The following is a 24,321-nucleotide window of genomic DNA, read 5'->3' on the forward strand; positions in this document are numbered from 1 at the left end:
CTTGATTACTGTAGCTTTGTAGTATAGTCTGAAGTCAGGGAGCCTGATTCCTCCAGCTCCTTTTTTCGTTCTCAAGATTGCTTTGGCTATTCGGGGTCTTTTGTGTTTCCATACAAATTGCGAAATTTTTTGTTCTAGTTCTGTGAAAAATGCCAGTGGTAGTTTGATAGGGATTGCACTGAATCTGTAGATTGCTTTGGGTAGTAGAGTCATTTTCACAATGTTGATTCTTCCCATCCAAGAACATGGTATATCTCTCCATCTATTTGTATCATCTTTAATTTCTTTCATCAGTGTCTTATAATTTTCTGCATACAGGTCTTTCGTCTCCTTAGGTAGGTTTATTCCTAGATATTTTATTCTTTTTGTTGCAATGGTAAATGGGAGTGTTTTCTTGATTTCACTTTCAGATTTTTCATCATTAGTATATAGGAATGCCAGAGATTTCTGTGCATTAACTTTGTATCCTGCTACTTTACCAAATTCATTGATTAGCTCTAGTAGTTTTCTGGTAGCATCTTTAGGATTCTCTATGTATAGTATCATGTCATCTGCAAACAGTGACAGCTTTACTTCTTCTTTTCCGATTTGGATTCCTTTTATTTCCTTTTCTTCTCTGATTGCTGTGGCTAAAACTTCCAAAACTATGTTGAATAAGAGTGGTGAGAGTGGGCAAACTTGTCTTGTTCCTGATCTTAGTGGAAATGCTTTCAGTTTTTCACCATTGAGGATGATGTTTGCTGTGGGCTTGTCATATATGGCCTTTATTATATTGAGGAAAGTTCCCTCTATGCCTACTTTCTGCAGGGTTTTTATCATAAATGGGTGTTAAATTTTGTAGAAAGCTTTCTCTGCATCTATTGAGATGATCATATGGTTTTTCTCCTTCAATTTGTTAATATGGTGTATCACACTGATTGATTTGCGTATATTGAAGAATCCTTGCATTCCTGGAATAAACCCCACTTGATCATGCTGTATGATCCTTTTAATGTGCTGTTGGATTCTGTTTGCTAGTATTTTGTTGAGGATTTTTGCATCTATGTTCATCAGTGATATTGGCCTGTCGTTTTCTTTCTTTGTGACATCCTTGTCTGGTTTTGGTATCAAGGTGATGGTGGCCTCGTAGAAGGAATTTGGGAGTGTTCCTCCCTCTGCTATATTTTGGAAGAGTTTGAGAAGGATAGGTGTTAGCTCTTCTCTAAACGTTTGATAGAATTCACCTGTGAAGCCATCTGGTCCTGGGCTTTTGTTTGTTGGAAGATTTTTAATCACAGTTTCAATTTCAGTGCTTGTGATTGGTCTGTTCATATTTTCTATTTCTTCCTGGTTCAGTCTTGGCAGGTTGTGCATTTCTAAGAATTTGTCCATTTCTTCCAGATTGTCCATTTTATTGGCATAGAGTTGCTTGTAGTAATCTCTCATGATTTTTTTTATTTCTGCAGTGTCAGTTGTTACTTCTCCTTTTTCATTTCTAATTCTATTGATTTGAGTCTTCTCCCTTTTTTTCTTGATGAGTCTGGCTAGTGGTTTATCTATTTTGTTTATCTTCTCAAAGAACCAGCTTTTAGTTTTATTGATCTTTGCTATTGTTTCCTTCATTTCTTTTTCATTTATTTCTGATCTGATCTTTATGATTTCTTTCCTTCTGCTAGCTTTGGGGTTTTTTTGTTCTTCTTTCTCTAATTGCTTGAGGTGCAAGGTTAGGTTGTTTATTCGAGATGTTTCCTGCTTCTTAACGTGGGCTTGTATTGCTATAAACTTCCCCCTTAGAACTGTTTTTGCTGCATCCCAGAGGTTTTGGGTCGTTGTGTCTCCATTGTCATTTGTTTCTAGGTATTTTTTTATTTCCTGTTTGATTTCTTCAGTGATCACTTCATTATTAAGTAGTGTATTGTTTAGCCTCCATGTTTTTGTATTTTTTACAGATCTTTTCCTGTAATTGATATCTAGTCTCATGGCGTTGTGGTCAGAAAAGATACTTGATACAATTTCAATTTTCTTAAATTTACCAAGGCTTGATTTGTGACCCAAGATATGATCTATCCTGGAGAATGTTCCATGAGCACTTGAGAAAATTGTGTATTCTGTTGTTTTTGGATGGAGTGTCCTATAAATATCAATTAAGTCCATCTTGTTTAATGTATCATTTAAAGCTTGAGTTTCCTTATTTATTTTCATTTTGGATGATCTGTCCATGGGTGAAAGTGGGGTGTTAAAGTCCCCTACTATGAATGTGTTACTGTCGATCTCCCCTTTTATGGCTGTTAGTATTTACCCCATGTATTGAGGTGCTCCTATGTTGGGTGCATAAATATTTACAATTGTTATATCTTCTTGGATCGATCCCTTGATCATTATGTAGTGTCCTTCTTTGTCTCTTGTAATAGTCCTTATTTTAAAGTCTATTTTGTCTGATATGAGAATTGCTACTCCAGCTTTCTTTTGGTTTCCATTTGCATGGAATATCTTTTTCCATCCCCTTATTTTCAGTCTGTATGTGTCTCTAGGTCTGAAGTGGGTCTCTTGTAGACAGCATATATAAGGGTCTTGTTTTTGTATCCATTCAGCCAATCTGTGTCTTTTGGTGGGAGCATTTAGTCCATTTACATTTAAGGTAATTATCAATATGTATGTTCCTATTCCCATTTTCTATATTGTTTTGGGTTCGTTATTATAGGTCTTTTCCTTCTCTTGTGTTCCTTGTCTAGAGAAGTTCCTTTAGCATTTGTTGTAAAGCTGGTTTGGTGGTGCTGAACTCTCTCAGCTTTTGCTTGTCTGTAAAGGTTTTAATTTCTCCATCAAATCTGAATGAGATCCTTGCTGGGTAGAGTAGTCTTGGTTGCAGGTTTTTCTCCTTCATCACTTTCAGTATGTCCTGCCACTCCCTTCTGGCTTGTAGGGTTTCTGCTGAGAGATCAGCTGTTAACCTTATGGGGATTCCCTTGTGTGTTATTTGTTGTTTTTCCCTTGCTGCTTTTAATATGCTTTCTTTGTATTTAATTTTTGACAGTTTGATTAGTATGTGTCTTGGCGTATTTCTCCTTGTATTTATCCTGTATGGGACTCTCTGTGCTTCCTGGACTTGATTAACTATTTCCTTTCCCATATTAGGGAAGTTTTCAACTATAATCTCTTCAAATATTTTCTCAGTCCCTTTCTTTTTCTCTTCTTCTTCTGGAACCCCTATAATTCGAATGTTGGTGCGTTTAATGTTGTCCCAGAGGTCTCTGAGACTGTCCTCAGTTCTTTTCATTCTTTTTTCTTTATTCTACTCTGCAGTAGTTATTTCCACTATTTTATCTTCCAGGTCACTTATCCGTTCTTCTGCCTCAGTTATTCTGTTATTGATCCCATCTAGAGTACTTTTAATTTCATTTATTGCATTGTTCATCATTGCTTGTTTCATCTTTATTTCTTCTAGGTCCTTGTTAACTGTTTCTTGCATTTTGTCCATTGTACTTCCAAGATTTCGGATCATCCTTACTATCATTATTCTGAATTCTTTTTCAGGTAGACTGCCTATTTCCTCTTCATTTGTTAGGTCTGGTGCATTTTTATCTTGCTCCTTCATCTGCTGTGTGTTTTTCTGTCTTCTCATTTTGCTTATCTTACTGTGTTTGGGGTCTCCTTTTTGCAGGCTGCGCGTACGTAGTTCCCGTTGTTTTTGATGTCTGTCTCCAGTGGCTAAGGTTGTTTCAGTGGGTTGTGTAGGCTTCCTGGTGGAGGGGACTAGTGCCTGTGTTGTGGTGGATGAGGCTGGATCTTGTCTCTTTAGTGGGCAGGTTCACGTCTGGTGGTGTGTTTTGGGGTGTCTGTGGCCTTATTATGATTTTAGGCAGCCTCTCTGCTAATGGGTGGGGTTGTGTTCCTGTTTTGCTAGTTGTTTGGCATAGGTTGTCTAGCACTGTGGCTTGCTGGTCGTTGAGTGAAGCTGGGTGCTGGTGTTAAGATGGAGGTCACTGGGAGATTTCCGCCGTTTAATATTATGTGGAGCTGGGAGGTCTCTTGTTGACCAGTGTCCTGAAGTTGGCTCTCCTACCTCAGAGGCAGAGCCCTGACTCCTGGCTGAAGCACCAAGAGCCTTTCGTCCACACGGCTCAGAATAAAAGGGAGAAAAAGTAGAGAGAATTAGTAGAAGTATGAGGAAAGAAAGAAGGAAAGGAGGAAAGGAAGGAAGGAAGAAAGAAGCAAAGAAGGAAAGAAAGGAGGGAGGGAGGGAGGGAGGGAGGGAGGAAGGAAGGAAGGAAGGAAGGAAGGAAGGAGGGAAAGAAGGAAAAAAGACAGAAAGAAAGAAGATAAGTAAAAATAAAATAAAGTATAATATAGTTATTGAATTAAAAAATATTTAGAAAAAAAAAAGGGACGGATAGAACCTTAGGACAAATGTTGGAACCAAAGCTATACAGAGAAAATCTTACACAGAAGCATACACATACACCTTCACAAAAAGAGGTAAAGGGGGAAAAAATCATAAATCTTGCTCTCAGAGACCACCTCCTCAATTTGGGGTGATTCGTTGTCTAAAGGAGGGAAGGAAGGAAGGAAAGAAAGAAAGAAAGAACGAAGGTAAAGTATAATAAAGTTATTACAATTAAAATTAATTATTGAGAAAAAAAATTTTTTTAAAAAACCATGGACAGATAGAGCCCTAGGACAAATGGTGGAAGCAAGAGTATACAGGCAAGGTCTCACACAGAAGCATACACGTACACATTCACAAAAAGAGGAAAAGGGAAAAAAATCATAGATCTCGCTCCTAAATTCCACCTCTTCAATTTGGGATCATTCCTTGTCTATTCAGGTATTCCACAGATGCAGGATATATCAAGTTGATTGTGGAGCTTTAATCCGCTGCTTCTGAGGCTGCTGGGAGAGATTTCCCTTTCTCGTCTTTGTTCTCACAGCTCACAGGAGCTCAGCTTTGGATTTGGCCCTGCCTCTGCGTGTAGGTCGCTGGAGGGCGTCTGTTTTTTGCTCAGACAGGACAGGGTTAAAGGAGCCGCTGATTCGGGGGCTCTGGCTCACTCAGGCCGGGGGTGGGGGTGGGGGGAAGGAGGGGCACTGCGTGCGGGGCGGGCCTGCGGCGTCAGAGGCGGCGTGACGTTGAGGCAGAGGCCGGCGTGACGTTGCACCAGCTTGAGGCCCGCCGTGCGTTCTCCCGGGGAAGTTGTCCCTGGTTCCCGGGAACCTGGCAGTGGCGGGCTGCACAGGCTCCGCGGAAGAGGGGTGTGGAGAGTGACCTGTGCTCGCACACAGGCCCCTTGGTGGCGGCAGCAGCAGCCTTAGCGTCTCCCGCCCGTTTCTGGGGTCCGCGCTTTTAGCCGCGGCTCGCGCCCGTCTCTGGGATTCGCGCTTTTAGCCGCGGCTCGCGCCCGTCTCTGGAGTTCCTTTAAGCAGCGCTCTTAAACCCCTCTCCTCGCGCACCAGGAAACAAAGAGGGAAGAAAAAGTCTCTTGCCTCTTCGGCAGGTGCAGGCTTTTCCCCGAACTCCCTCCCGGCTAGTCGTGGTGCACTAACCCCTTCAGGCTATGTTCAGGCCACCAACCCCAGTCCTCTCCCTGCGCTCCGTCCAAAACCGAAACCCGAGCCTCAGCTCGCAGCCCCGCCCGCCCCGGCGGGTGAGCAGACAAGCCTCTCGGGCTGGTGAGTGCCGGTCGGCACCGATCCTCTGTGCGGGAATCTCCCCGCTTTGCCCTCCGCACACGTCGCTGTGCACTACTCCGCGGTCCCGAAGCTCCCCCCTCCGCCTCCCGCAGTCTCCGCCCGCGGAGGGGCTTCCTAGTGTGTGGAAACTTTTCCTCCTTCACAGCTCCCTCCCACTGGTGCAGGTTCCGTCCTTATTCTTTTGTCTGTTTTTTCTTTTTTTCTTTTGCCCTACCCAGGTACGTGGGGAGTTTCTTGCCTTTTGGGAGGTCTGAGGTCTTCTGCCAGCCTTCAGTAGGTGTTCTGTAGGAGTCGTTCCACGTGTAGATGTATTTCTGGTGTATCCGTGGGGAGGAAGGCGATCTCTGCGTCTTACTCTTCCGCCATCTTCAAGGTCCCCCAAGTAGAAAGCTTTTTATCCTTTTCCAGTATCTGCTTTGTAATTTCTGAAGTGAAAAACTGTTCTGGAGCTTGAATGAGTTATCATTATAATTTAAAATTCTTAAGTATGTCATGTTCCAGAATGCTACTTTCTGATGAAAGCACAAATTAGACTTTACCACAATAATATATATTTGCCCTTCTAAAGAATATCCAACAGCTATGTTTGTGAGATTTGGGTTTCTGTGGACTGTAGTTTGAAAAGCTAAACAAGAAACTGGTAACAGCGATTGCCTCTGTGCAGGGGATGTGTGCAACTAAGGAACAGGGGTAGGAAATTTATTTTCATTTCATTTCATTTTCTCTTGTACTTTTTGAAATGTATACTACATGCATGTAACATCTGCTCAAGGATATAAATTTTAAAGTCTCTTTTCCTGACAAAGCTACATTTTTTAATGTTGAAAATAAGAGAAACCTAAAACAACTTCAGTACTTATTCAAAATCATGCTCATTACTTTTTAAAGTGTACCAAGTAAGACATTATCTCAGTATCTTACTAGTGCCTACATTTAGGTTTGAGGCCAAGAAGCACGTTACATGTTACAACTCCGGAAACAACCAAGAAGATATGATAAGAAACAATCTGGCTTTAATAACATAAAAGAGAAATATGATTTTTAAAATTGTGTATGTAGATCTGCCTTAGAAAAGTTATGACAGTTGTTCCTATATCACTTCAGAAAAATATTTGAAAAAAATCATAGTTAAAAACGTTGTATGGGGCTTCCCTGGTGGCACAGTGGTTAAGAATCTGCCTGTCAATGAAGGGGACACGGGATCGAGGCCTGGGCCAGGAAGATCCCACATGCCACGGAGCAACTAAGCCCGTGTGTCACAACTGCTGAGCCTGCGCTCTAGAGCCCACGAGCCACAACTACTGAAGCCCACGTGCCTAGAGCCCGTGCTGCGCAACAAGAGAAGCCACCACAATGAGAAGCCTTTGCACAGCAATGAAGAGTAGCCCCCGCACCACAATGAAGAGTAGCTCCCATTCGCCACAACTAGAGAAAGCACGTGCACAGCAACGAAGACCCAACGCAGCCTAAACAAACAAACAAACAAACGTAGTATGTCCTCATTTCATAGATGAAAAAGCTAAATCACAGGAAGGTCAAGTGATTTGTCCTGATCTAGTTAAAGGCCGAGCCAGACTTGAATCCAGGTTTCATTTTCCACTGAAGAAAAGCAAATTACTTCTGATTTAGAAACCTAAATATATTTACTTTTAACAAAGAGATGTCTTCCTGTGCCACTGGTTGGTCCTTAATTTCAATAAAAAATGGACAAATATAATGAGACATAAGTGTCAGTTATGACGAAAACTGTAAAATACCCCAAACTTAAATTAAATGATGAATATAGGTAACCTAAGTAATAAAACCAGAAGCCTCCACTACTAGGTTTACAGAGTGCCTTACACAACTTCATTAAGAACCAATTAAAAGCCAAATAAAAGATTTTAATTTGCAACTCAGCAATGGTGAGACAGATTAGAACAGAATTTTTTAAAATTACGTACAATAATCTACTTTTTTCAGGAATATAGTAAAGCAGTATACCAAACACTGCTTACAGAAGATGAGAAGAACTCTTTTCCCCATTCAGCTATTCTTTTCAATTCCTTACATTTTGGCAAGAAAACTGTCATGGTTCAAGTCCAGTCCTCAAGGTCTTAATAATTATATATATATATTTTTTTTTTTTTTGCGGTACGTGGGCCTCTCACTGTTGTGGCCTCTCCCGTTGCGGAGCACAGGCTCCGGACGCGCAGGCTCAGCGGCCATGGCTCACGGGCCCAGCCGCTCCGCGGCATGTGGGATCTTCCCAGACCGGGGCACGATCCCGTGTCCCCTGCATCGGCAGGCGGACTCTCAACCACTGCGCCACCAGGGAAGCCCTTAATAATAATATTTAATTAGCTGATTGTTATCAGAATTGAGATTAAAAAGTTTTTGTCAAAGACCTAACTGTACACTAAATGAAGAATCTCATTAGTCCAATATAACTAATAGGAAATCATAGTATGTGGCAACTCATCATAAAATATCATTAAGTTGTGGGAAAAAAATTCTACCAATATGTACTTCCAACAGATAGAATGTAAATTCTTCTATAAAAGTGAAGCAAAACTGGATTTTAAAGCTGGCATAACACATTATATTGGTACAACAGAGCTGACTTTTCTCCCACATGGCTTTTGGTTTTTGAGTAAGCATTAAATTTCTGTGAAAATTCAAACTTAGTTTTAACTGAGACCTAACTCAGTAATTCATCAGGATAATGTGATATGAGTGAGCACATAACTGAGCACTAAATGAGCATATAATTAAAATACATTTGTATATTTTGTCCAGTGTGACATTTTTCCAACCAGAGTTTATTTTCTTAACTGATAGCTAATATCATCTTTCAGTGATACTAATATGTAACTTGATGTTTGTTAGAGAAGGCAGAGGAAAAACTCTTGTGTTAGAACTCCAAAGCCATACAAGAAATGCCATTGAAATATTAGAAGAGATATCAGCATCTCTGAAATGAAACTAGAGCAAAGACAGAAGAAATGAAAGAATGACTACAGTGAGAAAATGCCCTAGGCCTAATTAAACAGAGGTACTAAAATCAGGCTCTAATGAACATGGATGAATACAACAGGGAAAATGTGTGGCAAGCATTGTAGATTTTGGCAACCAGTTATTTAACAATGACTAAATACGCTAAATGTGTTATCATAGTAGAACAGTGTCATTCATCCACTGTCTTAAGTATTTACTCTAACATAAGAGTTGCTTTACAGGTGATATTACTGAAGTAAAAATCTCCAGAAAATATATGTTAGAGTCCAACTCAGGAACAGCACAGACATTAACAAATGCTGAGACTGAATACCGAGACAGACACACCTGAGTTTAGTCACAGACAGCAAACTTTACAAAATTAAACACTAGACTCACGAACTGAGTTTAGGAAGTATAAAATTAATTGCATTTGCAATAAACATGTGGCTAATCAAGATGCATTAATAACTTATCAGATCTTAATAGTTACAGATAAATCATCATCTTATCTACGTCTGGTATAGCTAATGGAATCATCTGGCTGAAAAGAACCTCAAGAAACTATGATGAGGAAGAGATCTGGGTATCAGTTCAGTGTAACTTTAGGCAAATGAAGTCACCCAGACTACCTCGGGCCTCTGTTTTCACGTATTTAAAAAGGAAAAGGTGTGGGAAAGGGGCACACATGAGAGAACTGATTCCTAAAATTCTCTGTCACCTCATTTCACCCTTCAGTTTTCTGAAGGGAAGTAAGCAAACCAAAAACAACCACTGTTTAAATCTAACATAGCAGGGAAGTGAAGGAACTATAATTAACAAGAATCTTCAACTTATTTTCTTTTAGCAGAAAGAAAAAAAGGAAGAATCAAGTAAACAAATACAAGAAGTCTAGGTTTCCTTAAAAGAGAACAAAATACAAAAAAGAGCTTTTGTATTTTGTTGATGCACCAATGTAATCACAAAGTGATGGATGGCATTTCATACTAAGAGCTGTGATTAACATCAAATGTGTCTTTAAAATAAAAATATATTGGTATGTTATACTAAATTTTCAACATCCTTGCAACCACAGAAGAAAGTCAATTTATGTAAAGACTAATTTAGTTTGCCTAGTGTGATTTCTAACCTGTGTGTTTAACCTATTTAATAGATTTAATCTCAGAAATCAAATGCAAATTGTACCTACAATATTTTAAATAGATGTGAGTAAAAAGATTCAAAAGTTATATTCTGTCCCTGAGGTATACCAAAAAATATTTTAAAAAATAAAAATAAAACATGACATATAGAGAGCTGTTGCATTATTAGAAATGCACCCCACTTCCAACAGGAATACTAAAGGACAAATTTGTTTGCAGTCCCTCCTCAGTTCAGAGCATTCTCCCTCCCTCTTCACACATCTCCACTTCAAAAATGTTCATTTTGTATTCTCTTTGCTCACACAAAGGACAATTGCTACCTCAAAGCACTACCCACATACTACAAGTATTTCTGACTTCTCCCATCAAATAAAATACTGTCTGCCTCCTTCCTCTGGAGTTTGCAAAGTAATAAGAACTGAAGATTATTGCAACACATGTTAAAGTATTAAAAGGCAACCATACCTTAATGTTTACCTTTCCCAGGTATCTCATTTGTACCACAAAATGTGCCTTAAAACAAAGGAATGACTAACAGAAATGTCAAGTTCTCCTTGAACAGTTAGTCAAAGAAATAGTTGGACTTCCACTTGTAAAAGTAGCAAACTACACAATTCGGACCAACTGTCCTTCTGAAGTCAACTTAAAAAGTTAGACAAAATATTTAAATAATCTTAAAACCATCAAATAACTACCAACATAGTGAGGAATGAATCACTAGTTCAAATTTACCATCAAATAACTACCAACATAGTGAGGAATGAATCACTAGTTCAAATTTACCAGAAGTCAAAACTCAGAAAGGTAAGCTCAGCTTTTTTGTGTGTGTCTATTATTTTTTTTGAATTTCTGAATTTTATTTATTTTTTATACAGCAGGTTCTTATTAGTTATCTATTTTATACATATTAGTGTATACATGTCAATCCCAATCTCCCAATTCATCACACCACAACCTCCCCCACATCGTCACTTTCCCCACTTGGGTCCATACATTTGTTCTCTACAGGTAAGCTCAGCTTTTGCCTTTTGTGGGTTTGCCAATAAAAAAAGTATTTAAGGGCTTCCCTGGTGGCGCAGTGGTTGAGAGTCCGCCTGCCGATGCAGGGGACATGGGTTCGTGCCCCGGTCCAGGAAGATCCCACATGCCGCAGAGCGGCTGGGCCAGTGAGCCATGGCCACTGAGCCTGCGCGTCCGGAGCCTGTGCTCCGCAACGGGAGAGGCCACAACAGTGAGAGGCCCACGTACTGCAAAAAAAAAAAAAAAAGTATTTAAGAGGCTGAGCTTTATAATTTGTTGCCTTCCTTGCAGGACTGGGGGACAAAAGTCAGAGTCTGGGACCCACTGAAGGTAAGGATGATAATAAAAATGCCCTTGTCTTTGGGCTGGGACCCCAAAGGGATGCACCCTAAGAAGAGTAACAAAGAACCAGATGGTGGTCCAGAAAAGGTAAACATTTGAAATTGAATTAAGATGGTCTCATATTCTTTGCAATAGCAAATGAAAATCTTCTCTAGAGAAAAATTCACTTCATTTTGTACATCAAATTATTTCTACAACAGACAACAGAATCAAATCCACAAAAACTTAACAATATTGGAATCATAAGACACAGACTGAAAAATAACTATGCTTACTACATTCAAGGGTATAAAAGTTGAGCTTAACTATTTTTGCTTGAAACTGAAAATTATAAAAAGTGACATGGTAGATTTGAAAAAGAACCAAATAAAAATTCTAGTACTGAAAAAGACACCAATCCACACATTCATGAAGCCCTAAGAATCCAATGCCTAATCACAGCATAATAGAACGACAGAAAACAAAAGACAAAGATAAAAATCTTAAAAGCATCCAAAGGAAAATGTCAGATTTTTTTTTAAGGAAAATGAGACACAAAGAGCTGAGGATTCAACAGCAATGAATGTGCTGAAATAAAGTAACCACCAACTTACCATGTACTGAAATAGCTGCTCAACTAGAATTTTGTACCTAGCAAAAATATCCTTCAAGAATGTGGTAAAATAAAGACATTTCCAGGCAAACAGACTAAAGGAAATTCTAAAGAGTGTGTTTCACCGTCCTCAAGATCAAGGAAAATGGCCCTAAATGGAAGATCATAGGAAACGTAACGACATGGTAGACACATGCACTAACCTGAACTGAATATGGACGGTATAAAACAATAACAACAACAATGCGAAAGAGAATAAATAAGAGTGAATTAAAAGGCACAACAATACTATATAAGTAGGGCTGCAAGTAAATATAATTAAAGTGTATCATCTGAGAAGAGGATAAAGGCACTGATTAACATGAGACTTTATAAAATGTATATTGTATTTCTTGAATAACTAGTAAAAGAGAAAAAGAAGTCATAATTTCCAAATAATAAGGAGAAAAATATAAAATGATAGAATAGCCACCTCATCTAGATGGCAAGAAAGTAAAGAAAGAGGAACAATTAACAAATAGGGCAGACATAAAGTACATGATAATATGGGAGATTTAAACCCAATCACGTCACAGGAGACACATCTAAAACGTAATACAGAAAGACTGGAAGTAAAAGAATGGAAACAGATAAACCATGCAAACAATAATAAAAAGAAAGCTGGTACTGTTGTATCAATCCCAGACAAACTAGACCTTAATGCAAAAAGTACTTTCAGAATAAAAGAGAAATACTTCATAATGTTAAGTCACTAAGAAGATATAACCATTACACATTTCTAACCACCTACTAACACTGTCTGAAATATATAAGGCAAAAGTTGAGAGAATACAAGGGGAAAAGTCCACAATCGTAAATGGGATATTTTAACACAGCCTTGTCTGTAACTAATACAAGCAAACAAAGGTCATTAATGATCCTGAAGATTTGAAATACGGGACTGAAAAGCATGACCTAATGGAAATATATAGAACACCAAATTCAATAACTGCAGAGAAAAAAAGATAATATACTGGGCCATAGTGTAGTTCTCGAATTTTAAAGGTCTGAAGTCAGACCTCTGAAACACTGAAAGTGTTCTCTGATTACATTGTTATATTGTTAGAAATAAGGAACAAATTCAAAAATAATCAGAAAACCTCCATGTGTTCAGAAATTGAGAAATATAATACTTTCAACTTATCCAAAAGTCAAAGTAGACACCAATGAAAATAAGAAAACATTTTAAAGTGAATTATAAAAGTACTACATATTAAAATTTGAATAATAGAGGTAGCTAAAACAGTGCTTAGAGGGAAATGCTTAGCCTTAAATGCATATATTTAAAAGGAATAAATGCTGAAAAATAGCGATCTACAAGAAGTTAGCAAAAGAACAAAAAAGTAAATCCCAAAAAAGTAGAAGGAAGGAAATAAAGAGCAGAAATCAATGCAATAGGGAACAAATATATAATTTTAAAAAAAGGATCAGAAAGATTCAAAATTTGGTTCTTTTGAAAGACTACTAAATCTCCAGTGAGACTTACAAAGGAAAAAGAAAACGTACATATAGCCTATAGCAGACATGAGAAGGTAATTCTTTCCTGCAGTCATTAAAAGGATAATGATATTTACTATAAACAATTTTATGTCAGTAAATTTAAAAGTTTAGATGAAAAAGACAACCTCTTAGGGGGGAAATACCAAAATAATCAAGAAACAGAAAACCTGAATAGGCTTAAAAATGAGAAATCAAATTAGTAATTAAAAACCTTTCTGGGACTTCCCTGGTGGTGCAGTGGTTAAGAATCTGCCTGCCAATGCAGGGGACACAGGTTCGATCCCTGGGCTGGGAAGATCCCACATGCCATGGACCAACTAAGCCCGTGCACCACAACTACTGAGCCTGCACGTCACAACTACTGAGCACACGTGCCACAACTACTGAAGCCCACGTGCTCTATGGCCCATGTGTTGCAACTACTGAGACTGTGTGCTGCAACTACTGAAGCCCGCGTGCCTAGAGCCCGTGCTCCACAACAAGAGAAGCCACTGCAATGAGAAGCCCACGCACTGCAACAAAGAGTAGCCCCCATTCACTGCAACTAGAGAAAGCCCGCGCAAGCAACAAAGACCCAATGCAGCCGAAAAATAAATTAAAAATTAAAAACATATATTGGAAAAAAGAAAGCAAAAATGGTAAAATAAACATAAATCATATATTAAATAAAATAAATAAAAACCTTTCCACAAATTAAATTCCCAGCCCAGATGGCTTCTCTGCCAGATCCTCGCAAAAATTTAAAGAAAAAATAATTCTAGTCGAACACAAACTTTTCCAGAATAGAAAATGAGGGTCAGCTCATTTTACAAGGCTAGCATAATGTTGACTGCTGATTTCAAATCCTGACAAGGACAATATAGGTCACGTCACTCATGAACACTGATGCAAAACCATTAGCAAAATATTAACAAACTGAATCCAGAAATATATAAAAAGAATAATACAGTAAAGCCAAATTAGGTTTATCTCAGGAATCAGGTTAGGTTTAGCATTTTAAATAATATATAATTCAACATATTAACATAGTAAAGGAGAAAATTCATATGGCAATGAAAAGCTTCAACAGCAACAAAAAAAAGCATTAAATTCAAACAAACAGAACAAAACACAAAATTCTTAGTAAACTAGGTATAGGAGCAAACTTCTTTAACATGATAAAGGTTTTCACAAGAACAAAATAAAACAGAAAACGAACATTCTGCAAACATACTTGGAGTGAATGAGTAAAAGCTTTCTCTTTTTTTTTTTTTTGCGGTACGCGGGCCTCTCACTGCTGTGGCCTCTCCCGCTGCGGAGCACAGGCTCCGGACGCGCAGGCTCAGCGGCCATGGCTCACGGGCCCAGCCGCTCCACGGCATGTGGGATCTTCCCAGACTGGGGCACGAACCCGTGTCCCCTGCGTCGGCAGGCAGACTCTCAACCACTGCGCCACCAGGGAAGCCCCAAGCTTTCTCTTTTGAGATCAGGAACCAGAAGGGAGAGTATCTCTGGGATGATGGCAGTGCTCTACTTCTTGACCAGAGTAATGACTTCATGTGTGTTTACAGTAACACATTAAATTCTTCGTTATGTTTTATGTACACTTTGAAATATATGTTAAAGACAAAAAAGAAAGAAATACTTGGAGATGAACAAAAGGTTGACCTAGGCTATCACTAAAGCTCAGCAACTCTGTAGGTCCTAATTTTTTCCCTGTTATGATTACTGTACTTTCAAACCACTTAACATTTATTGGGCCTATAAAACGTTGTACAATTTGGCAATATGTATCATAAACCTTAAAAATGTTTAATTGAATAAGGCCATGAAGGCTTATCCAGTTAACTCCATCATCTATAAGCCTATCCTAAGGAAAAAGACCAAGATAAAGAGAAAAAAAATCCATAATGTGTTAAGATGTTCATTGCCCATATGATAATAAAATAGAAAACAACTAAATAACCAACTGCAGGAAATAGTTAAGAAAAATAATTTTTATAATGGGATTATTATACAGTCAATAAAAATAAGATTTACAAAATATTCCAAGAAATGTATATAACCTAATTTTTTAAAAATTAGAAATATATACACATGTTTATACTATAAAGGGGGGAAAAGTGCTGGGCACAGACAAAGGAGAAAATGAGAGAGAGAGGGAGGGAGGGTAGGGAAAGATGGAGGGAGGGGTTGGGAGAGACAAAAACTACACTGGTTTTCTTCATATGATAAGCTTATGAGTGTCGTGTGTACTTTTTTTTTATCTGTACTTTTTATTGCATTTCCTGAATTTTCTTTAATGACTACATAAAAATTTAGTAATGGGGTATATAAGAACTGAAAAAGGGGCTTCCCTGGTGGCGCAGTGGTTAAGAATCCACCTGCCAATGCATGGGACACGGGTACGAGCCCTGGTCCAGGAAGATCCCACATGCCGCGGAGCAAATGGGCCTGTGCACCACAACTGCTGAGCCTGTGCTCTAGAGCCTGTGAGCCACAACTACTGAGCCGGCGTGCCACAACTACTGAGGCCCATGTGCCTAGAGCCCATGCTCTGCAACAAGAGAAGCCACCACGATGAGAAGCCTGTGCACCGCGACGAAGAGTAGCCCCCGCTCACTGCAACTAGAGAAAACCCGCGTGCAGCTACGAATACACAACACAGCCAAAAAAAAAGAATTGAAGAAAATAATCACAAATCTAAAGTATCCTAAATATTAAAAAAAGTTACTTTAAAATATAACTTTAATATTTCAATTTTTATCTCAGTATGATTTTATTCAGATAAATTATTTTCTAACATTTAAATTGTGTAGTCTATTATATGCTAATTACTTAGAACAGAGATAATTTCTAATTATTTAGTATTTAAAATATTATAACTTTAATTAGATCCTCAAAGATATATCATCTCCAATTTTCTTGCTAATAACATTCCCATAATTGTACAACAGTTTGCTCCTTGACAGCTAAAGGAGAAAATGATCTATAAACAGGCTTCAAGTAGTTATTCCTATAAAAACAAAATAACTGTTAGTCTCTGAATATAAGACTGTTAATGGCTCCTCAGTTTCTTAAGCAGCCATTTTTCTACCTCGGTGTTGCCAACCCTGGTGTTTTCTGACCAGCTTTGAGAGATGTCGCAAGTAATTTGATATCAATAATAAAGTATAACTTTTTAAAGCTTATCATTAGAAATAATAATAAATCAAAGCAAACATAAGGTTATCCCCATATGACTTCCTATACTTTGCAACCCAGTATACTTTATTGAGAGAGAGAAAATACTGTAAAGATAAAGCTTACATGTTGGGAATTCCACATTCACTTATTCAATGTTTACTAAGCATCTATTAGAGGCCAGGAACTAGAGGCACTGTGCTAACAACTGAAATACAGTTGAAAATCATTAGATCATAGGGTTGAATATAACTGGCATTTTAGCATTTAAAGCCTTGAACAGACTAACCCAATCCTACTTTTCACTACTCACCCAACACAAACTGTCTTCTTTAGTTCTCTGACTTTCTTTTAAAACACTGTAGACTTTGCCTGCTGCCATACCTCTGCTCAAGCTGTTCCCCAGCCTAAATGCTTTTTTGTTCATTCACCAGCACCTTACACTGTTCACCACAAGCCAGGCACTATGCTTGGCATGATAGAAGAAAAAAGTCTTTTCTATCCTTTGTATCCTTTGAAGTTCAGGTCAGTTCCACCTCTTTCTCAGAGATTTACTCACTACCCTCTCCATACTCGGGGATGCTATAACTATTATTGTCCAAAACAGTAGCTCCCAATCTTCGATATAAGAACCCATTTTTAGTACCAAAATGTTTCATGAATTCCATTCTCACTCCCCAGGTGATCTCATCTGGTCCCATGGCCCTAAATACCATCTATATACTGATAATTTCCAAATGTTTCCAAATGTTTATCTCTAGCATTGAATATATATACCTATTGAATGTCTCCAGTTGGTTTATGTAATAGGTATTTCAAACAAAGCCACATCCACAACAAATCTCCTGATTTAACTTTCCAAACCTGCTTCCCACCGAACCCTAACCCTTGCCCCATAGTCTCTATCTCAATAAGATATACCATCTTTCAACCAGTTGCTCATGTCAAAAATTTTGGAGTCATCCTTTATTTCTCTTTCCCTCACACTCCACATCAATTCCATCTATGAATTCTCATTACTTTACTTTCTAAATATACCACAAATCTGACCACTTCTCTGGCCCTCTACCACGACAACCCTGCCCAAGCACCATATTTCCGACCTAGATTACTGTAAGATTTTCCTAACTGGTCTTCCTGCATCCATTCTTGCCTCATACAATCAATTTTCTACACATAGCCAGAGTAAACCTCTCAAAAAACAAGTCAAACCTGGATATTCCCATGCTCAACACCCTTCAATGGTTTCCATCTCACGCAATAAAATCAAGTCTTCAAATGACCTTCAAAACCCTACTTGATCTAACCTCTGTCCTACCTGTCCTACCACCTCTTCTTCCACACTCCCCTTCTCTCTCTACTTCAGCCACACTAGCCTCCGTGTTGTTCTTCCAACATGCCAAAGACACTAACTTCTATCTTAGAAGTCGCTGCTTCTTCTACCTGAACATTTTCCCCCAGATAGTTCCATGGCTTACTCCACTTCATTTAGGTCTCTCAGCTCAAAGGGCTTCTCAAAAAGCTTTTCCTCACCAACCTGGCTGAAGTAGTATCCCATTACTTTTTATCCCCTGAAACCTATTTTATTTTACTTCAAAGCCTATTAGCTACCTGATGTGTGTGAGTGTGTGTGAGTGTGCACACATGTATAATGTCTACTGTCTCCCTCACTAACATTTAAGCTCAAAGAAAGCATAGGCTCTGTTTTGTTTCCCACTGTTGTCACATTATGCGCAAACAGCAGGCTCTCAAAAATATTTGTTGAATGAATGAATGATGGTAATTGGTTTTATTTTTGTTGAGAAAATAATGACAAAACACTACTAGAATTCAGTGAGGCTTTCAAATGAATTCATACGCAATCACAAGAGCATTACACACATACTTTGGTGGTAGAAGGAGTACAATGTTCGTAATTCAAGGTTCAATTAACAACTACTGAAGGAATGGGGCCTTCTTGTATTTCTCTGCCCCTTCCCCATATCCTTCCTCCATCATTCATTAATTCTTTCCATAAATGGTTACTGTGTACCATTAAGCCAGAGAGTATTCTGGACATTAAGAATACAAAGATAAGTAAGACAAGGTAGTTCATGAGACATAAAAATAATACCCATAGAGTATGACACGTAATAGAGATATATAAGTTGTAACATAACGGAGGAAGTAATCAACAAATACTTGCAAAATCAAATACAAAAGATAGTCTTCACTTCACCTTATATATGAAATGAGGGTATTAAGTCTGAAAATGTTACAGTAATTTGCTACCATGAGATAAGCTAGCTTGAGAATGAAATCAAAACAAGGGGAATGACAGAGCAGAACGAATCACAGAGAAATTGAGCCAAGTCCTTGATGATTTCAGGCTGGATGAAGCCCTAGCTGAAGTTCAATTACAAGATCTAATCATGCCTTTTACTGTTTAAGCAGTTTGAATTTGGTTTTCTGTCACTTGTAATATAAGTATACAGATGAATCTCAGTGAATTCTTTCAAAAACCAAAGCATTTGCTATTTCAGTGTATAGGGATACTACTGGCATTTTGGAAGGGACAATTCTTGTTTTGTGGGCAAACATCACAGGACACTCAGTGTACCTGGTCTCTACCTGGTAATTGTCAGTTGGACCTCACAATCACTCTGACAACCAAAAATATCCCCATATATTTCCAAATACCTCCCACCTCCAAGGGGAACCACAATCTATTCCCTAAGTTGTTATATATATATATATCCATTTCTCACAGTGCATGCGTTAAGTGTACTTAACAACAACCTTAAAAGAAATGGGATATACCACTCAAATATCCTAATTTTATATAATAATCCAATTTTAATGTCACCTATGACTATCTTAATGATTGGCCAAAATCCCACGTATAGCTTATATCAACTCAGTGCTTTAAGTTTGCTAATACTACCTGAAAATTCTCATTTATTTAAGCTTACTTCTCCATACAATACTATCAAGATATGTCACTGACATTGTTGGTTACCTTCCCTGTAGCCATTCACCTAATTTCCTTCTAGACTGAAATGCCAGATATTGGTTTTCCCAGCCTCCCTGCAACTAGGGCATAAGCATGCCAGGATGACATCTGATACAGGGCTTCAGTGAAGGGTTTACTTGCCTCATCAAGAGATGGGAGGGCAAACTTCCTCCTGTCTTTGGTGGCTATGTAAGAAAGTGATGCCTGGAGCAGAAAGAGCAACATGCAGCCATGAGAGGATAAACCTGAGCACAAAGGTCAGCAGCTGTGGATAAAGATTAAAAGCACTTGGATCCTTGATAACATCATTGTGCTGTTAAACTGACTCACCATGGAATCCTCCAACTCTGAACTTCTTTCTATGCAAGATACTGTTTAAATCAGTTAGTTCAGTATTACATAACCTGGGGCCCAACTAATATAAGGTATGTTCAAGCTCTGATATCTGAATGAAAGTGGGAGAAGAACCAAGATGACTACAAGGTTTCAAGACTGGGTGGCTGAGAGAAAGGTGGTTAGAAAAAGGAAATCAGGAGGAAAAGGAATATATATACCTTCACACATGCACATGTAAACACCTTAGGTGACGGTACGTGGATGGAAATCAAATTGGCTCAGTGTGGTATGAGGTAAGCTTACATTAGTACATCTAAGGTAGAGATATATATAGCAAGGGGTAGAAGGGAAGTAGTTACAGCACTGAGAAACACACACACAAAAATGATGGCTTACATCATTTAAAATAGGACATGATCACCAAGAGAACACAGTGAAAAGCAAAGAAACCCCTGAAAACGCTTGCTATCTCCCCATGATCCATTCCACCTCCCTCTCATTTTAGATGGGATTTATCCACTGATTGGGCCAGTTAGAATAGTTCCATCCCTCTTGACAAAGCTACTGTGACAGACTTGGCAGCATGATCTTCTCCATTTGTTCAATCAAAGTAGAGCTTAGGACTTTTGGGCAAAGGCTAGAAGAGAAGCTTTCTCTCTTTGAAAGTCAATGAAGAAGGGTTTAACACGAGCATTGCCGACACCTGTCTTTTTCTAGAAGGGAAGCCAGTCTGAGCATGAAGCCCAAACAGGAGGACAAAGTTTAGCGAAAAGCAGAAAACCAGAACCTCTGCCCTGATAACAAAGCTAAGTTTATGAACAAACTACTCTTTAAACCAATTCTACCTATGCACCTGCCAATTACCTGAGCTAATACATTTCTTTTGTTTTTACGTTCAGTTTGCATCCTAACTGATGTAGAAAACAGCTATGTTTAGCGGGGAGAGCAAAATCAAGACAGTGCAGGAAATGCAAAGAAGTTTTCAGAGATGTAAGAGAATCAGGAAGTACAATGCACAAGAACCAAGAAATCAGATCATTTTATTCCTATAGAATGTATTTCAAAAATGGTCTAAGGAAACCAAGGATGACTGAGGAAAGGCCATTAGATTTGGTAATTAGACCGTCATAGGTGACTTAAAAAAGCAATTTCAGTGCTGAAATGGTAAAGGAAGTCAGAGTGTAAAGGAAAGAATAATTTATATTTTTAAGAACTCCATAATGTACCAAACCCTTGGAAAGACATGTAACATGGGTTAAACTCCTTCTATTACAACTCTGTGAGGTAACTGTAACATTCTATTTTATAGATAAAGAATAGAGTCTCAGTAGTAACTTGCCCACAGACACATAGCCAGTAAATTGGTTTTAGCAGACTTCAAAACCAGATCTATGTGGCTTAAATATCAATGTTCTTCCTACTATACCAGGCTCCTGGGCTTAAAGAATAAAAATACAGTGGCACAACAGGCTCAAGATTCAGACTGGCCTCCCTGAATTGCACAGCACAGAGCACTGTATTTTGGCAGCCCTGGAAAAGGTATACATAAACATGTATATAGGCTAGAGAGGGAGAGACTGAAAAAGGAGTGATGTTGGACAATTATGGAGAAAGAAAGATGGAGAGGGATGATTGTGGGCACATCTGGAGAAGGTTGCTCTTTAAAAAAAATGAAGGACATTTCTTCTCTTGAGATATAAGTAAATAAGGAAATGATACCAAGATAGAAAAGATTATACCTCAGATGGCTGAGATTTTTCTCAGGAAAGGAAGAGTTATTTGCTATAAAAACCTTCAGGAAGTAAGACAAAAAGGAACACAATCAACACTAAAGATCCAGCAGATAAGCAGAACACTAATTGGTATGGAAGCAAACCAATATCCTCACATAATTGTCTCTTGTATCCTTCAGGATTTCTGGGGTCAAACTGACAAAGCTAGTGATGAGACTTGTTCAGGACAGGGGACTAGAAAGGTAAATCTACAGAAAGTAAAGCATTCTAAAGCATCAATGACAGCTTGGTAAAAACTGATGACCATGGGATCCTAGTTACACGGGGAGGCAAATGAGTTGCAGCAGTAGGCTAATGGGTTGAATGAACAGAGAGACAAAGAGGGGTGTTTTCCTAAAGAGAGGAAGAGGGGGAGAGAAAGAGAGAGAAAACAGGTTCCATTAAGAGTGGAAGAGTGATTGTTTGTGGCCAGAAAGGTCTCGACACAATGCCCGGGGCAGTGAGCCACTGACTGGGGCTCAGCAGTCCTACATCCTTTCAGCTTAAAGCACAAAACTGAGAGACAACCAGCTCTAAAAACACGCAGTCCTTGGTTGTAGAAAAGTGAAGGCTAGCAACAAACAAATGAATTAATTAGCCCATACAGGAATCAAACATTAAACTACCTCCTCTCCTTTTAAAATGAACAATTCTAGCTCCAAAGTCAAAAGTCTACAATAAAGGGTAACGCAGACGTGTGTCATGAAGAATGAAAAGTAAAAAATCTGTCAAGCCAATTGTAACCCACCTGTTAAAGATTTTTAGTATAGAATTCAAATAGGGCAAGGATAGTTTGTGCTTTAATAACTTTGGAGAGCATCTAGCAGAGCTTCAACAAAATGATATCACTCAATTTAATGTTAATTTTAAAAGGTCCACCCATTTGCAATCTCAATGGATAAGATGCCATTTATATTTATAACCTCATTTTTACCATTCTGGGGCTCTTGACACATTATCCAACTACAGGAAAAGATGGGAGAATCAGCCATGGCAACTTCCTCCCCAACCACTTCGATCCTGCAGTTTGCACTTATGAACTCTGGCAAGGTACCATGTTATTTAGGACAACTTCTTACACCAATAATTCTGACTACTCTTGCCCCAATATCAAAGGAAGGAGAAATAAGACTGGCACAGGCTAAATTTAACAGAAAATATCAAGTACTATAAAGATTGTTAAGTTGTAGCAACAACTGAGAATCCAAGAAATTTGAGAAGTTTTGAGTTTAAAAAGCTTTTTCTCCATTTTAGTCCTTTCTAAATAAAACAAAGGGCTTGGACAGTACGGGATTCTAAGGCTTCAGTGGACAATGTAAGCTAACACTGAATAAAAGAATCATTTAAATCACCCTTTCTTGTACTATTACATTTCTTACATTCATAAAGCCTTCTTTTTAAGAAACGAACACTTCCCAATTCTTTCCCTAGATCTATAACACTTACGTCCCCCACCCAAAGTTTACAGACCAGATTTGCGATAGTCAGAAAAAGATTAATTTAGATGATCAATCATTTGCCGTCACCGGCACCATTCCTCAACTCTGCAGGAGTTCGATGGGTCAAGGAGTCAAACTCTCCCAAACCATCCCAGTCTCCTGGGGACTGGATTCCCCCAACAAGGTGAACAAAATCCACTGGCCTCTGGATAACAAGCTTTTTCTTTGTAACTCTGTAAGCCAGACTATCGGCTAAGCTCCCCAGTTAAAAACTTTTAAAGGAAGCAAGAAGATCGAAACCAGGAAGATGGGGAGGTGACTAAAACAGGAGGACGACCCACCCACCTAACGCGAAGTAGAGACCGCTTGCAGGGCTGACGCTTCACTAGAACCCAGGAAAGGTGCGGAGGGCGTCAGGCGTCGCAACCCCCACCCACTGGGTGAGAACGGAGGACCTGCAAAGCCAGGGGCCAACTGGAGGCCTGAAAGAGGGCGCGGGGCGGGGAGGGGGTGGGACGTGGACACAAGGCAGCGGCAGAGTCCGGCTGAGCACCACTAGGGTCTAAGTAACGGCGGGGCAAAGCCGACAAAGGTCTGCCAAAGGAGGAGACGCCGAAGCTTGCAGCTTCACTCACCTGCCAGACGTTCGCCCCGCGGACAGAAGAACGGACGCAGCCCCGGCACTTCCTCTCCTGCCGGACACAGCCCCTGCCGCCGCCGGGGCTCCAGGACCCGAGAGGACAGGGTGGTACCGAAGCAGACAACGCGGCGACCGGACCCGAGCCGAGGGAGGCGTACATAGGGGGCACCGGGGGGCTCGGGAAGGCAACTCTGTGCTTCGCCTTCCTTACCGGTAGCCAACAATGCTTCCCAGGAACAGCATCCTGCCAGCCTCAGCCCGCTGCTCCCGGGCCTTCACCCGCAGCTCCCCTCCCCAGCCCCCAGCAGCGGCCGGGTTTCCGGCGGCCACACCCCGCCCCCTCGCTACTTGGCCTCCGCCATCTTGTCGGAAGCGGGAAGAATGCAGTGCGCAGGCGTGCGCCGAGGTTGCCGGCGTGCGCTAGCCTCGCGGAGAGGGAACTATATAATGCGCAGCCGTGTCGGCCGCTGCGCACGGCTGTGTTCCGGTTCGGCGTCGCTGTCTTCTGCCTTGCACGGGTGCTGCCGGCTTTTCCTCAATTGTACTGCGGCCAGATTAATACACCCTTCTGCGCACCCCACAGTCATTCTACAAAAACCTGTCTCGTGCCTACTATGTGCCAGGTCCCAGGCTAGGCGCTGATGATAGATTAGTAGAACTCGGCTCCAGCGGTAAAGATGCTCATAATCTAGTGAAAAAGAG

General features: G+C 39.6%; 1 protein-coding gene across 3 annotated transcripts in view; it reads right to left on the reverse strand.

The window, feature by feature from the left end:
• Positions 1-23,871, reverse strand: part of APC (APC regulator of WNT signaling pathway) — a 140,254-nt gene extending 116,383 nt beyond the window's left edge. For all 3 annotated transcript variants that reach the window (XM_029216000.1, XM_029215997.1, XM_029215999.1), the window contains exon 1: positions 23,615-23,871. The gene's annotated coding sequence lies outside the window, so the exon portion shown is untranslated. The remainder of the gene's footprint in view (positions 1-23,614) is intronic.
• Between the last annotated feature and the right edge of the window lie 450 nt (positions 23,872-24,321).

The sequence above is a fragment of the Monodon monoceros genome, unplaced genomic scaffold (genome assembly GCF_005190385.1).
Source record: "Monodon monoceros isolate NGI ecotype Baffin Bay Population unplaced genomic scaffold, NGI_Narwhal_1 Super_Scaffold_12, whole genome shotgun sequence".
In the NCBI taxonomy this organism is placed as follows: domain Eukaryota; kingdom Metazoa; phylum Chordata; class Mammalia; order Artiodactyla; family Monodontidae; genus Monodon; species Monodon monoceros.